Below are 13,326 nucleotides of genomic sequence, written 5' to 3' on the forward strand. Positions count from 1 at the left end.
CATCTCAAAAAAAAAACAAAAAAAAAACAATGGTCGGGCGCAGTGGCTTATGCCTGCAATCCTAGCACTTTGGGAGGCCAAGGTGGGCAGATCACAAGGTCAGGAGTTTGAGACCAGCCTGGCCAATATGGTGAAGCCCCGTTTCTACTAAAAAATATAAAAATTAGCCGGGCATGGTGGCATGTGCCTGTAGTCCCAGCTACTTGGGAGGCTGAGGCAGGAGAATCGCTTACCCCTGGGAAATGGAGGTTGCAGTGAGTCGAGATAGTGCCACTGCACTCCAGCCTGGGTGACAGAGTAAGACTTTGTCTCAAAAAAAAAATTACCTTTCTTCATATATGGATTCCCAAAGATACATTCTGTTGGCTCTGTTTCTCTGAAGAACCCTGACTAATACAGTAGGAAATGTATCTTTTCATCATTGTATAGTCCCAGTCTTAGCATGGGTCTGATTTGTTGAGATCCATACAATGTCAACAGAATAGAAATCCATTTTCTTTCACATTCCAACAGGAAAGTCAGACATCTTAATCAATCAATTGGGATAAAATGTGACACATATTATAGTAGAAATATAATACAATAAATTCCGTGGGAGCACAAAGACAGGGAATGGTTATTTCTTCCTGGAGATTAGGATTAGGATACATAGAGGAGGTAACATTTGACCTGGCCTTGGGACCTTAAAAAAAGTTCACCAAGTGGATATTCTAGAAGAGATAACAGTATAAGCAAAGAAAAGACGATTTAAAAGTACTTAGTATGGCACTGGAATTCTGATTCTAGCCAAGATGGAGTAACAGGAAACATTTATCCTGCCACCTGAAACAACTGAAAAAAAAATAGACAAAATATATGAAACAATGGTTTGAAAATATTAGACATGGGTAACAAAGGACAATGATTGGTGCAAGATGGAAAAAAGTAAGATGAGCCCTATGATTGTCCCAGTTTACCTAGAGAGAGTTTCCTGGCCATGGCTCGGGATGAGGGAGCTTAGTCAGACAGAGCCCATTGGTCTTCCTGAGTGGAGGAGACTTCTGATCTGAGAGTCTCAGGAGGCCAGGATTGTAGAGTTTACAAAGAAAAGTACTGGGGCTGCAAAGAGAAAGAATTCCAGGGCACAATGGCTCACACCCAAATCCCAGCACTTTGGGAGGCCAAGGTGGGCGGATCACTTGAGGCCAGGAGTTTGAGATCAGCCTGGGTAATATGGCGAAACTATGTCTCTACTAAAAATACAAAAAGTAGCCAAGCGTCGTGGTGAGCACCTGTAATCCCAGCTACTCGGGAGGCTGAGGCATGAGAATTGCTCGAACCCTGGAGGCGCTGAAATCATGCCACTCTACTCCAGCCTGGGCGACAGAATGAGACTCTGTCCAAAAAAAAAAAAAAAAAAAGGCCGAGCACTGTGGCTCACACCTATAATCCCAGCACTTTGGGAGGCTGAGGTGAGTGGATCATGAGGTCAGGAGTTCGAGACCAGCCTGACCAACATGGTGAAACCCCGTCTCTACTAAAAGTACAAAAATTAGTCCAGAGTGGTGGTGTGTGCCTGTAATCCCAGCTACTCAGGAGGCTGAGGCAGGAGAATCGCTTGAACCTGGGAGGTGGAGGTTGCAGTGAGCCAAGATTGCACAACTGCACTCCAGCCTGGGTGACAGAGTGAGACTCTGTCTGAAAAGAAAAAAAGAAAAAAAGAAAAGAAAAGAAATGAAAAGAAAAAGAAGAGAAAAAAGAAAAAAGAAGGGAAGATATAATTATTATCTCTATTAAAGAAAAAAAAAAAAGGAAGTCAGAAGTTTGAGACCAGCCTGGCCAACATGGTGAAACCCTGTCTCTACTAAAAGTACAAAAATTGGCCGGATGTGGTGGTGGGTGCCTGTAATCCCAGCTACTTGGGAGGCTGAGGCAGGAGAATTGCTTGAACCCAGGAAGTGGTGGTTGCAGTGAGCCAAAACTGTGCCACTGCACTCCAGCCTGGGTGACAGAGCGAGGCCCCATCTCAAAAAAAAAAAAAAAAAATTAGAAAGAATTCCAGAGACCTGAAGAGATTCCCCCTAGAGTATTTAGACTGAGCACGGAACAACACATGCTGTACAGAAATTACCTGAGTCTGGGGAAAGAGCAACAAAAAAATTAGAAGGAATAATTCTTAGAACAAATACATTGGTGGAAATAGTTTCCTTTCCAATAGCCAGAGTGGAAAACCCCATAACTCACAGAGTATTGGATAGAAAGGTTTTGCCTAAAGAGTGGGGCAAAATTAGCTCTATACTCAATGCTGCTCTAGTCCCATCTAACAAAGCTGTAAAGCAAGAACCATGTATTAGTTTTTTATTACTGCATAACAAATTGTTACAAATTTAGCCACTTAAAACAACACAAAATTTGTCTCAGACTTCCTGTGGGTCAGGAGTCCAGGAATGGGCTAGCTGGTTCCTCTGCTCAGGGCCTCACCAAGTTGAAATTAAGGTGTGGCCAGGGTGGTGATTCTTATCTGAGGCTTGGAGTCCTCTACCAAATCGTTCAATTCTTTACAGAATCCACTTCCTTGCAGTTGTAGAATGAAGGTCCCTGTTTTCTTTTTCTTTTTTTTTGAGACGGAGTCTCGCTCTGTCGCCCAAGCTGGAGTGCAGTGGTCAATCTCGGCTCACTGCAACCTTCGCCTCCCAGGTTCAAGAGATTCTCCTGCCTCAGCCTCTCGAGTAGCTGGGATTACAGGCGTGTGCCACTATGCCCAACTAATTTTTTGTATTTTTAGTAGAGACAGGGTTTCACCATGTTGGGCAGGCTGGTCTTGAACTCCTGGCCTCAAGTGATCTGCCTGCCTCAGCCTCCCAAAGTTCTGGGATTACAGGCATGAGCCACCATGTGCCCGGCCTCTCTGAAGCTTCTTGTAAAGGCTCCTCTGGTTTTGTCAGGCCTACCCAGGATGGTGTCTCACGGCCAAAGGTGTGTAGAGGAAAGATTTAACACAATTACATTTAAAATGGGAAGTTGGCCGGGCGCGGTGGCTCACGCCTGTAATCCCAGCACTTTGGGACACCGAGGCGGGTGGATCACGAGGTCAGGAGATCGAGACCATCCTAGCTAACACGGTGAAACCCCGTCTCTATTAAAAATACAAAAAATTAGCCGGGCGAGGTGGCGGGCGCCTGTAGTCCCAGCTACACGGGAGGCTGAGGCAGGAGAATGGCGTGAACCCCGGGGGGCGGAGCCTGCAGTGAGCCGAGATCGCGCCACTGCACTCCAGCCTGGGTGAAAGAGCGAGACTCCTTCTCAAAACAAACAAACAAAAAACAAACCAAAAAAAAAAGGGGAAGTTAAGCAGATATAAACAAAAAGCATGGTTTTTAAACTTTATCTGAATAGTCAGTTGTCAACATGGGTAAACTGTGATAAACTGTACATATATAAAATACAATGCCCAGAGTAATCACTAAAAAGCTATTCCTGGAGGGGGGCTTCAAGATGGCTGTCTAGAAGAGCCTGGCACTTGCCTCCTCCACCAAAAAGTACCCAAACACTAAGCAGATAATTACACACTGAACAGATTTCCTAAGACAAAATTCAGCAGGGAAGTGACAGGGAATCTCTGAGGTATGCAAAGAGACGGAAATGAAGCAGCCAGCCCAACTAAGATCTGCTTGGAGCCAGGAAGATGTCTCCTTTGTGGGGGAAAAGGTAAGTGAGAGGTCTCCAAAGGTCCAAATTCCCACTATAGACTCCTGCAATCCTAGCCACAGGAAATTCCCTTGGCCCTGATGGGCCCTGAGACTAGTATAGGTAGCTGTCTGGAGTTCACAGGACAGGATTGTTCCAGAGGGAGAGTTCATGCTGGGTCTCACACACTCCCTGAAACCCAAGCAGCCGCAGCATGGTACGATGTTGAGCGCACAGTCCATGCCAGATTACATCCTGTCCTGGGGCCCAGCAGCCCCTGTATCTTCACATCCCGAAGCCTTCCTCCGAAGCCTCGGTTGACATCCCCCATGTCCACTGAGAGGGCTGTAGCATCATGACACTGGCAGAACCCAGCAGTGCTGTTGGGTCCCTAGCCTTCTAGCCCATGCAGTGTCCTACACCTCACTGCATGGGCAGTACAGTACATGAAAGAGACTGGCCCCAAAATAAAGGAAGCTGAAGCATGTGCTCCCCAGAGCCTGAGAGCCACCTGTTCAGGGCCACTACCCGTGACAGCAATGCCATTCCCTTCAGCAACAAGGCTGCGTGAACCTTCAGGGGGCCTGGAGACTGCCTTACCCAGGCTCTGTTTTGGGGCCTGAGGAAAAGTCCACACTACCCACTGCCACCTATGCCCGAATATGTTTTCTGAGGGCCTAAGGACAGGTCCACTCCACCTGCCAGTGCTGGCCTGGTGCCCATACACACCATCAGGCGACCTGATGATAAACGCATCCTGCCTGTCTCTGCCAGCATCTGTACATGTCATCTGGGAGCATGGGGATCAACCCACACTCCTTACTACCACAATCACCCACATGCAAGATCCAGGGGCCTGAGGACAGAGCTGCCTCACCCACTGCTGCCACTGCCAGTGCCCATAAGTATCATCCAGTGGCCTGGGGATTGACTCACCCCATCTACCACTGCCAGCGCTTTCACATGCCTTTCCAGGGCCTAAAGACAGTCCCAGCCCATTCACCACCACTGCCTGTATGCACTGTCTGGGGTCCTGGGGATAGGCCGCTTTGTGACCATGCACACCTCTTGGGGACCCAGGAACTGGCCCATCTAGCCTGCAGCCACCACCACCAGCAGCACCCACCCACATGTGCCACTTGGGGGCTTGGGGACTGGCCCACCCAGTCCAGCACTGCCACCATTGGCACACCACACATACTTCTCAGGGGCCTGAGGGTTAGCCTGCTGTCACTGCTGCCACCACTGATGCCATGCATACTACCCAGTAGCCTGAGGATCCATCCCCCTGACTACCCCACCACTGCCACCATTGTCACCCAAGCAAGCTGCCTGGAACCCCAAGGACTGGCCCACCCATGACTGCCACTACTAGTGCCCATGTATGCTAGCCAGCTGTGATGCTTGGGCCACTGACACTACCACTGGTACCTGAGGACCAGACCACCTGGCACCCCCATCTTCAGCAAAGCCTTAACACAGCCTTTATTAACCACAGCCCAAATCACTGAGGAACTCACAGATGCCACTGACACTGATCATAGCCATGGAAATCACATGGAAGCTATACTACCACACCCACCAAGAATCAAAGCCAAAGCACCCTACTCAACCAACATTATAGATACATCTGTAGGAAAAAGTTTTTTCTTATAAAAGAAAATCCGTAAAACTGGAAGAAGAAACTGTTACACAAGATGTGCAGATATCAGTGTAAGGACAAAAGAAACATGAAAAAGCAAGGAAATGTGACCCCTCCTGAGGAAAACAATAATTCTCAGCCAGGAATGGTGGCATATAATCCCAGCACTTTGGGAAGCCAAGGTGGGAGGATCACTTGAGCCCAGGAGTTCAAGACCAGCCTAGGAAACATAAGGAGACTCTGTCTCTACAGAAAAGTGACAAATTAGCTGAGCATGATGGCACATGCCTGTGGTCCCAGTTACTTGGGAGGGTGAGGTGGGAGAATTGCTTGAGCCCAGCGGGTCAAGGCTGCAGTGAGCTATGATTGCACCACTTGCACTCCAGCCTGGACCACAGAGTGAGACCCGTGTCAAAAAAGAAAACAAAGGCAGGGTGCTGTGGCTTACGCCTGTAATCCCAGGACTTTGGGAGGCTGAGGCAGGCGGATCACCTGAGGTCAGGAGCTCAAGACCAGCCTGGCCAACGTGGTGAAACTCTATGTCTACTAAAAATACAAAAGTTAGCTGGGTGTAGTGGTAGGCACCTGTAATCCCAGCTACTCGGGAGGCTGAGGCAGGAGAATCGCTTGAACCCAGGAGGCAGAAGTTGAGGTGAGCTGAGATCGCACCATTGCACTCCAGCCTGGGCAACAAGAGTGAAACTCTGTCTCAAAACAAAAAAGAAAAGAGAAAACAAGAATTCTCTAGAAATCCCAACAAAAAGGAAATTTATAAAATGCTTGAAAAAGAATTCAAAATAATGATATTAAAGAAACTCATTGAGATACAAGAGAACACAGATAAACAATACAAAGAAATGAAGTAAACAATTAATGATCTAAATGAGAAATTGAACAAATAAATGGATATCATGAAAAAGAACCAAACAGAAATCTTGGAACTAAAGAGTTTAATGAATGAAATAAAAAATACAACCAAGTGCCTCAACAATAGATTAGATTATGCAGAAAAATTTAAAGAATTTCTAAACTTGAAGACAGTTTTTTTAAAATAACCTAGTCAAGACGAAGAAGAAATGAAGAAAGCCTACATGACATTACATATGAGACACTATAAAGTGATCAAATATTTTAATTTTGGAGGTTCCAAAAAGAGAAGAGATAGGCAGTCATAGAAAACCCATTTAATGAAATAATAGCTGAAACTTCCCAAGTCATGCAAGAGATCTAGACATCTAGATACAGAAAGCCCAAATATCTCCAAATAGATTCAATCCCCAAAGGTCTTCTCTAAGGCATATTATAGTCAAACTGTCAAAAGTCAAAGACAAAGAAAGGATTCTAAAAAGAGCAAAAGAAAAGCATCAAGTTACATATAAGGGAATCCTTATTAGACTAACTGGATTTCTAAGCAAAAACCTTACAGGTTAGGAGAGAATGGGAGGATATATTCAAAGTGCTGAAAGAGGCCAGGTTCAGTGGCTTATGCCTGTAATCCCGGCACTTTGGGAAGCCGAGATGGAAAAGCAAGTCAAGAAAGAAAGTTTGGATTTAAACTGGACTTTAGACCAAATGGACCTAACAGACATTTAGAGAACATTTTATCCTATAGCTGCAGAACCTTCTTCTCATCAGCACATGGAACATTTTCCAGGATACAGCATATTGTAGGCTGCAAAACAAGTCTCAACACATTTTTAAAATCAAAATCACAGCAATCATATCAAGCATCTTCTCAGATCACAATGGAATAAAAATAGAAACCAATTAAAAGACGACCTTTGAAAAGTGTACAAATAATTGAAATTAAATGACATGTTCCTGAACAGAAGTCAAAAAATTTCTTGAAACAAATGAAAATGGAAACACAACATACCAAAGCCTATGGGATACCTTAAAAGCAGCACTAAGAACAGGTAACAATAAATACCTTTTTGATGTAGGCAGCAATAAATACCTACATCAAAAAAGTAAAAAGATTTCACATAAACAACCAACAATGCACCTCAAGGGGCTAGAAAAGCAAGAACAAACCAAACCCCAAATTAGTAGAAGGAAAGAAATAATAAAGATCAGAGAAAAACTAAACCACATAGAGACTAAAAACCAATACAAAGGATCAATGAAATTAAAAGTTGGTTTTTTGAAAAAATAAGTAAAATTGATAAGCTGTTAGCTAGACTAACCAAGAAAGAAAGAATATCCAAATAAATAAAATCAGAAATTAAAAAGGAGGCATTATAACTGATACCACAAAAATACAAAGGATCATTAAACTATTATGAATAACTGTATGGTAATAAATTGGAAAATCGATAGGAAATGAATAAATTCCTGAACACATACAACCTATCAAGATTCAACCAGGAAGAAATAGAAAACCTGAAAAATCCAATAACAAGTAACAAGATTGAATTAGTAATAAAAAGTCTACCAAAGTTATGAAAATTTTACCAAAGTTATAAAAAATTAACAATTCTTCTTAAAGTATTCCAAAAAATTGAAGAGGAGGTAATTCTTCCTAACTCATTCACAAGATCAGCATTATCCGGGCACTAAAACCAGACAGGGACACAACAACAAAAAACTACAAGCCAATATTCCTGATGAACGCAGATGCAAACACCCTCAACAAAATACTAGCAAACCAAATCCAACAACACATTAAAAAGATGATACACCAGGATTGAGTGAGATTTATCCCAGGGATGCAAGGATGATATGCAAATCAATGCATATCAATACATATGCAAATCAATAAATATGATACATCACATCAAAAGAATGAAGGACGAAAGCCATATGATCATCTCAGTAGACACAGAAAAGGCATTTGATAAAATTCAACATCCCTTCATGATAAAAACTCAACAAATTAGGCATAGAAAGAACATACCTCAACATAATAAAGGCCATATATGACAAACTCACAGCTAACATTGTACTGAATGGGGAAAAGCTGAAAGCCTTTCCATCACGAACTGAAACAAGACAAAAATGTCCACTTTCACTAAATTTATTCAACATAGTATTGTAAGTCCTTGCCAGAGTAATCAGGCAAGAGAAAGAAATAAAAGGCATCCAAATTGGAAAAGAGGAAGTCAAATTGCCTCTTTGCAGACAACATGATCTTATATATAGAAAAACCCAAAGGCTCCACCAAAAAACTCTTTGAGCTGATGAACAAATTCAGTACAGTTGCAGAATACAAAATCAGCACACTAGAATCAGTAGCATTTCTTTTTTTTCTTTCTTTTCTTTCTTTCTTTTTTTTTTTTTTTTTTGAGACAGTCTCACTCTGTTGCCCAGGCTGAAGTGCAGTGGCCCAATCTTGGCTCACTGCAACCTCTGCTTCCCGGGTTCTAGTGATTCTACTGCCTTAGCATCCTGAGTAGCTGGGATTACAGACGCGCGGCACCACGCTCAGCTAATTTTTGTATTTTTAGTTGAGACAGGTTTTCGCCATATTTGCCCGGCTGGTCTTGAACTCCTGACCTCAGGTGATCCACCCGCCTTGGCCTCTCAAAGTGCTAGGATTACAGGTATGAGCCACTGTGCCTGGCCAAGAATCAGTAGCATTTCTATACACCAATAACAAACTAGCTATAAAAGAAATCAAGAAGGCAGCCCTGTTTACAATAACTGAAACAAAAATTAAGTAGCTAGGAATAAATTTAACCAAAGAGGTTAAAGACCTCTACAATGAAAATTATAAAACACTAATGAAAACAATTAAAGAAGGCACATGCTCATGCAATGGGAGAATTAATATTGTTAAAATAATCACATTACCCAAAGCAATTTACAATTCAATGTAATCACCATCAAAATACCAATGATATTCGTCACAGAAATAGAAACAACAATCCTAAAATTTTATGGAGTCCAAATAGCCAATGCAATACTAAGTAAAAAGAATAAAGCTGGAGGCTGACTTAAAAATATACTACAAGGCTATAGTAACCAAATCAGCACAGTGCTGGCATTAAAAACAGACACATACACCAATGGAACAGAATAGAAAATCCAGAAAATCCACACATTTACAACCAACTAATTTTTGACAAAGGCATGAAGAACCTTCAATGGGGAAAACATACCCTCTTTAATACATGGTGCTGGGAAAAATTGGATATCCATATGCAGAAAAATGAAAGTAGATTCCCTATCTCTCACCATATAAAAAAATAAAAATGGATTTTAATGTACAACCTGACACTGTAAAAAGAAAGCATAGGGAAAATACTTCAGGACATTGATCTAGGAAAAAATTTTATGGCTAAGACTTCAAAAGTATAGGCAACAAAAACAAAAATAGACAAATGAGACTATTAAGTGAAAAAGTTCTGAATGGCAAATAAATAGTCAACAGAGTGAAAAGACATCCTGTAGAATGGGAGAAAATATTTGCAAACTATTTATCTGACAAGGGACTAATATCCAGAATATACAAGGAACTCGAACAACTCAACAGCAAAATAACAACATATAATAATAATAATAATAATAAAATAATAATTTAATTAAAAAGAGGCAAAGGATCTGAATAGACATTTCTCAAAGGAAGACACATAAATGGCCAACAGGTATAGAAAAAATGCTCAATATTACTAATCATCAGGTAAATGCAAATCAAAATCACAATGACATATAATCTCATCCAGGTTAAAAAGTCAAAAAGTAACAAATGCTAGCTAGTGTGTGGAGAAAAGGGATTTTTTTTTTTTTTTTTTTTGAGATGGAGTCTTGCTCTGTCACCCAGGCTGGAGTGCAATGGCACCATCTCGGCTCACTGCAATCTCTGCCTCCCCAGTTCAAGCGATTCTCCTGCTTCAGCCTCCCGAGTAGCTGGGATTACAGGCATGCACCACCACACCTGGCTAATTTTTGTATTTTTAGTAGAGACAGGGTTTCCCCATGTTGGCCAGGATGGTCTCAAACTGCTGACCTCGTGATCCGCCCGCCTCAGCCTCCCAAAGTGCTGGGATTACAGGCGTGAGCACCACACCTGGCCAGAAAAGGGAATTCTTATACACTGTTAGTGGCAATGCAAATTAGTACAGTTACTATGGAAAACAATATGGAGGTTTCTCAAAAAAACTAAAAATAGAACTACCATATGATCCAGCAATCTCACTACTGGATATTTATCAAAGGAAAGGAAATCAGTATGTCAAAGGGATACCTGCACCCCTACGTTTATTGTAGCACTATTCATAATAACTGAGATATAGATTCAACCTAAGTGTTCATCAACAGATAAATGGATAAAGAAAATGTGATATATATACACAATGAAATGCCATTTAGCCATAAAAAGAATGAAATCTTATTATTTGCAGCAATGTGGATAATCATTATGTTAAACGAAATAAGCCAGGGTCAGAAAGATAAATATCACATGTTCTTACTCATATATGGATGCTAAAAATGTTAATATCACTGATGTAGAGGGTAGTATGATAGTTACCAGAGGCTGGGAAAAGTGGAGAAGGGGATGAAGAGATGGTTGGTGGGTACAAACATACCATTAGATAGAAAGGATAAGCTCTACTGTTCAATAGCACAGTAAGGTGACTATAGTTAATAATATGTTGTATATTTCAAAATATACTATTTTGTATATTTCAAAATAGCTAGAAGAACAGATTTGAAATGTTCCTAGCTCAAAGAAACAATAAGTGTTTAAGGCGATGGATATCCTACATACCCTGATTTGATCATTACACATCGTATACATGATCAAAATATCACATGTACCCCACAGATAAGTGCAACTATTATGTATCAAAAAAATTAATTTTAAAAAGCGATTTATTCATCTGGGACTAAACATACTCAAACACACCACAGATAAATAAAAATAGAATTTTAAAAAATGTTCAAGTAACCTATAGGGAAAGAATTAAAAAAGAAAAGAGAAACAAAAATCAAAATAAACAAAAAAATAAAATGGTAGATTTAAGTCCTAAAATAATAATAATTACATTAAATGTAAATGAACTAAAACACCAATGACGACTCACTATAAAGCTACAATAATCAGGACAGTTTGGTACCGGTGAAAGAACAGACAGATAGATAAACAGAGGAGAACAGAGAGCCCAGAAATAATCCTTATAAATATAGTCAGCTGATCTTTGACAAAGGAGCAAAGACAATTCAATAAAGAAAGAATAGTCTTTTCAACAAATGGTGCTGAAACAGCCGAATATTCACATGTTAAAAAAAGAATGTAAACATGTATCTTACATCTTTCACAAACTTAAAATGGATCAAAGATGGCCAGGCGTGGTGGCTCACGCCTGTAATCCTAGCACTTTGGAAGGCTGAGGCGGGCAGATCACGAGGTCAGGAGATCGAGACCATCCTGGCTAACACGGTGAAACCCCGTCTCTACTAAAAAAATACAAAAAAATTAGCTGGGCGTGGTCGTGGGCGCCTGTAGTCCCAGCTACTCGGGAGGCTCAGGCGGGAGAATGGCGTGAACCCGAGAGGCGGAGCTTGCAGTGAGCCTAGATTGCGCCACTGCATTCTAGCCTGTGTGACAGAGTGAGACTCAGTCAAAAAAAAAAAAAAAAAGGATCAAAGGCCTAAATGTAAAATCCTATAAAACTCTTAGAAGATATAACAGGGCAATGGGGGGGGGAGGGGCAGGCAGAATCTAGATGACTTTTGATACGATGATGATTTTTAGAAACACCAAAAGCACAATCGACAAAGGAAATAATTGGCAAAATGGACTTCATTAAAATTAATGACACTTGCCCTGCAAAAGTATTGTTAAGAGAATGAGAAGGTAAGTCATAAATTGAGAGAATATCTTTGCAAAACAAATACCTGAAAAAGGACGGATATTCAAAATATACAAAGAATTATTAAAATTCAACAATAAGAAAATAGACAACTCAATTTAAAAGTGAGCAAAAGACCTGAATCCGGTGGATGTGGTGGCTTCACACCTATAATCCCAGCACTTTGGGAGGCTGAGGCAGACAGATCACTTCAGGCCAAGAGTTCAACACGAGCCTGGGCAACATGGTGAAACCCTGTCTCTATTAGAAAAATACGAAAATGAACTGGGCGTGGTGGCGCTCACCTGTAGTCCCAGCTACTCTGGAGGCTGAGGTGGGAGGATCGCCTGAGTCTGGGAGGTGGAGGTTGCAGTGAGCAGTGATCACGCTACTGCGCTCCGGCCGTGGTGATAGAGTGAGACCCTGTCTCAAAAATCAAACAAACATCTGAATGGGTACCTCACCAAAGAAGATATGCAGATGGCAAATAAACATATTAAAAGGTGCCAACATCATGTGTTATTAGGAAAATGAACGTTAAAACAACAGTGAGATACCTCTATACATCTATTAAAGAGCCAAAATCCAAATTCACAACACCAAATGCTGGTGAAAATATGGAGCAACAGGAACTTTCATTGCTGGTGGGAACACAAAATGGTATAGACAATTGGGAAGACACTTTGGTAGTTTCTTGTAAAGCTAAACACACTCTTACCAAATCCAATAATTGTGCTCCTTAGTATTTACCCAAATAGGTTGAAAACTTATGTCCACACAAAAGCTTGCACACAGATGTTTATTGCAACTTTATTCATAATTATCAAAAGTTGGAAACAACCAAGATATCCTTCAGTAGGTGAATGGATAAGTAAACTGGTATGTCCAGACATACGAATATTATTCAGTGATAAAAAGAAAAAGAAGGCCAGGCCAGGTGGCTCATGCCTGTAATCCCAGCACTTTGGGAGGCCGAGGCGGGTGGATCACCTGAGGTCAGGAGTTTCAGACCAGCCTGGCCAACATGATGAAACCCTGTCTCTACTAAAAGTACAAAAAAATTAGCCAGGCATGGTGGGGCATGCCTGTAATCCCAGCTACTCAGGAGGCTGAGGCACAAGAATCGCTTGAACCAGGAGGCGGTGGTTGCAGTGAGCCGAAATTGCACCACTGCACTCCAGCCTGGGTGACAGAGCAAGACTCTGTCTCAAAAAAAAAAAAAAA

The sequence above is a fragment of the Hylobates moloch genome, unplaced genomic scaffold (genome assembly GCF_009828535.3).
Source record: "Hylobates moloch isolate HMO894 unplaced genomic scaffold, HMol_V3 SCAFFOLD_5, whole genome shotgun sequence".
NCBI classification, from domain to species: domain Eukaryota; kingdom Metazoa; phylum Chordata; class Mammalia; order Primates; family Hylobatidae; genus Hylobates; species Hylobates moloch.